Source organism: Eptatretus burgeri, chromosome 14, assembly GCF_056783735.1.
Source record: "Eptatretus burgeri isolate ZD-2024b chromosome 14, Ebu_testis_v1, whole genome shotgun sequence".
In the NCBI taxonomy this organism is placed as follows: Eukaryota; Metazoa; Chordata; class Myxini; order Myxiniformes; family Myxinidae; genus Eptatretus; species Eptatretus burgeri.
This window is the reverse complement of record NC_140974.1, coordinates 25,376,786-25,380,874: the sequence shown is the minus strand read 5'-3', so window position 1 is coordinate 25,380,874 and position 4,089 is coordinate 25,376,786.

Below are 4,089 nucleotides of genomic sequence, written 5' to 3'. Positions count from 1 at the left end.
GATTTGTATTCAAAACGATATTTTTTCTCCATATGTAACCGGTGGGGAATGAATTCTGTGCCATCAAGGCAAAGAAACGCCAAATGGTATTGTGGGCTGGTGGGGTCGGGAGAGAAGACCACTTGGTGGGGAAAGCTACGTCGATTCCCACCAGACTCCCCGGAATTGTAGGCCGTCGCTCACGGATAATTCCGTGACGCGGTGGGTCGCTTAACCCACCGTGGACGGCAATAACTCAACCGTGTGACCTCGGGTCCTCCCGCCTATGGAATCAGGTTACCTAATTAACCACCGGGGAACCATGCCCTCGGCATGCCTTGTCCGAACCGGATCACTAGCGGATCGGATCACCTTTCCGGATCGGATGCAGCCGAGCAACACTGCCAAGGACGTACCGGCGAGAAGGAACGGACCGTTAGGAATAAAGACCTGGCTAAATCTGGATTCAAACCATGCTGGACCAATGAGGGAAAAGACAAAGGCGAGCTGGGAACATTTCTACAACAATGATTTATTTACAATAAGCGAGGAAAAGCATGCGTCACAACAAAGGTTTATTGGATGTGTAATGCAGGGAAAGATGAGAGAGGTGTGGGGTATGGCAATTTTACAAGCAACTTACAAAGCACAGTGCAGACTTGACACAAGATTAATAAAGCAACAATCAGCAATAAAAGATCTTATACAGGCTTACTTAAGACAGGTGCCAACACTCACAGACACACACTCAGACAAAGTAAACCCAATTGTGAAAGGGATTTTGCAGCCAGGGAGGGAGGGAGTTGAGGTTACAGTTTCTGGGTACCTGAGCTTTTCGGGGAAGGGATGCTCTGTGATGTGGCACCCGACAATGGTCGAGTTGTTCGGCCACAACCGTACGTGTGGAGATCGTGTCTGCAGGAGGGGCTTGAGTGGAGTCCAAAGGGGGGCGAGAGATGAGCGGCAGGCAGGACCAGGCAAGAGGTCGTTCGTCGAGAAGCAAGGGGCGGTTCGACGTCGTGTCGTTGGAGACAAGTGGCAGGAACACTCACTCAATGACTCCTTCTCCTTCAATTCTCCAATATTCAAAAACCTCTCTCAATTCTCCTTCCAACCAACTTGCAAATCTCTTCCCAACCAACCTGCAATTCTCTTCCTAACCAACTACACAGAGGTCCACGCTTTTTAGAACCTGGAGGTCAGAGAGGATCCTTGCTGAAACCTGACGTCATTTTCCGATTGGACCGGCCCTTCACATGGTCCGCCTTTCTGGGCAGGGTTTCAGCCAGAGGCCCGCCCACGTCTGGCCTTGGGAAGATGGTTGGTGGTGCAGCTTATCGCGTGTGTTCAGTCGAACGTCGGGATTTTGCCTCAAACGAGTCGCTGGGTAGGCGGTGGTACGCTGTGGCCAGCGAAACGAGGGTAGCAAGCAAGATGAAGGCACCATGGATCGTAAAAGGAGGGAATAAAATAAAAGGGGAAAAATGATTTATTAATCCTAACTAATAGCCCATCGCAACACACCCCCTTCTGTCCCGCGAGACAAAAGGTAGGGATCTAACTGCATCTATATTAATGGAATTACTGACTCAGGACAACTATCTGTGTATGCATGCGGTTACGAGAACCGCAACACGACCCCTCTTCCTTTTGCTAGACTCGACCCGAGTCATTAACATTCGTGTGGCATGCAGGCGTAGGTTCCCCTAGTACATTTTACCTACGGATCCCTGAGTGCGACATTTTGAATACGTCCCAAAAATAAATAGCCTTGTGCGTTGCGTAACTAAACTAACAGACTCATTCCTACAACTTAACTACATTTCCGGAACTAAACAAACAAACAGGTGGATGAGAACGATATAAATTTTTTTCATTTATGCTACCCGTGGCCCAGGACCTGTGACTTGAGGAGAGAACACAAAAAAGGCAACATTCGGGGATGAGTGCAGCAGCAGGAAATTGATGAACAGGCGTCTTCGGGCCTTCAATGCTCCTTTGTTTGTTGGTTTTTATCACTTTTCCTGTTCCTGACTGCTGGAGGCAACTCACCCTAACACGGCAGGCCACACGCCGTCTCAGTCCATTTGAACTGGCCTTTATACAACAACAAGGAGATAGATGTCCGGGCTGTGCCAATGCAGTCCTCGGTAACGCGACTACCTGCAGTGCAGTCCTTACAAACACTTTCACAAAAATGGTCCTGGCACACATGGTAAAGTTGAGTGACATGGTAATGCAAATAAAGGCATGGCCAGGTATGGCAAATGGAGTCAAGGCAACGGCAGAAAAAGGCATGGCAAATGCAGACCAGGTAAGGTGCAGTCCAACAGCAGGTCGGCACATGAAGCTGGCCGGTCTCGTGAGGTTGTGGAGGGAGTGTGGTGGCGTTGGCCGGTCCAAAGACAGGCTCGGCCCTACCCTACGGTCTCCCCCTAACCTATTACTTATGCCTGTCCTTGTTCATACCCACCTCCATTAGCTTGTAACAAAAAAAAACCAACGAAATTTAGACTTTTTATTTTATAATTACGTGTGTCCCTAACCCCCTTATCGTCTTTGTTCGACTAACCTGTCCAAACTGAATACTCCCAATCCCTAAGATCCATTTGGAAAGGATTAAGGAAGAGACAAGTGAATCTGTCTCGAGCCCCAATGTAGCCTCAGAATAGCTCCCACAGGTTTCAGAAATTTCCAAGGCGAGTCCAGTGGCCTACAATCAGCTAAGGGATGAATGGTGTGAAGGGGTACACGTTTCCTATCTATCCCACCATTTATTAAACTTTCATCTATCCCCGGGGCTTTTCAACACGCGTCTCTTTAAACTATCGGTTCTAGCAACCACGATTCCCGTCGCCTCTGTTGGTGTTCGTTATTAATTTGGGCCTGGCCCGCAAATTTTCTCCCGTGCTCTTGCACAATTTCGTGGCTGGGCAGCGTGGCTCAACTGGCAGGTCTACCCACCTGCCAAACTTGATCTTCGGCAACCTCGGGTTGCTGTGGCTGTCTCCGAGCCTATGAACTCCTTATGAACGTGGGGAATGCCCTACCTGACATTTTTCCTGTCTGCCCACGTGGCATTTTGGCGCTCCGGGTCCCTTTCCCCTGGGTACCCGTGCCCATTACACTAACTCGGTCGCTTGGACCCATGGCCTACTCTGGCCGACTATTTCGGTGCCCGGGTTTCCCTCTACTCTACGCATATTTCACCAGCCACACTCCCAGCCGGTCAATAGTCTCCTGCACCCCACAAAAAAGGTTTCGTGCCTTCGTTCAACACCAACAATCAAACGACATCCTTTTGGGTAATTTAACTAACCCACTAACTTTTATTACACTAACCGCAGGTTCCCTTGGGTGGGATTCACTCCTCCCCCAATCATTCGTTCACACCATGCATTCCACATTCCCTCCATTCACATTCGGACCCGCTGACCCACATTCACTCATCATGTTTCTTTCTTGGTTTTATTTTTATTTTTCACATCACACTGACGTTCGACTCGCTACGTTCCCCAAACTAGCTCATGCTCCCCGTCATCCCTTATTCTAATGCACGTTCCATTTAACTCTATCGCTAAGCTACGTCCCCAATGTTACCTCTGGATATGGCTGCAGGGAAAGATCTCCCTCAAAACTGTCTTCCTGAGCCAAGGATTCCTCTATCATTGTTTCAGAACCCACCTGAATCAGCTCGTCTTGGTCCGTACTGATATTTACCGAAAATTTTAATCCTGCTCTTAATTTCGGGGGGAAGGGGGGGGGGTTGCTAAGCACACCCCTGGCTCGAATCCCGTTCCAGATGCCAAATTGTTGCGGGTTCGAATCCCGTAAATTTTCAAGGGTCAATCCCACTCAGCTGACACCAAACTGTTGCGGGTTCGAATCCCGTTAATTTCTCTATGGGGAAATTAATGACGGGGAAGTTAATTTCTCTATGTCCACGGAGGGGGGTCGGGGTCGCTCTTTGGTGTCAGTATCCCACTCCTGACACCAAACTGTTGCGGGCCGGGTGAGAAGACCACTAGGTGGGGAAAGCTACGTCGATTCCCACCAGACTCCCCAGAATTGTAGGCCGTCACTCATGGATAATTCCGTGACGTGGCGGGT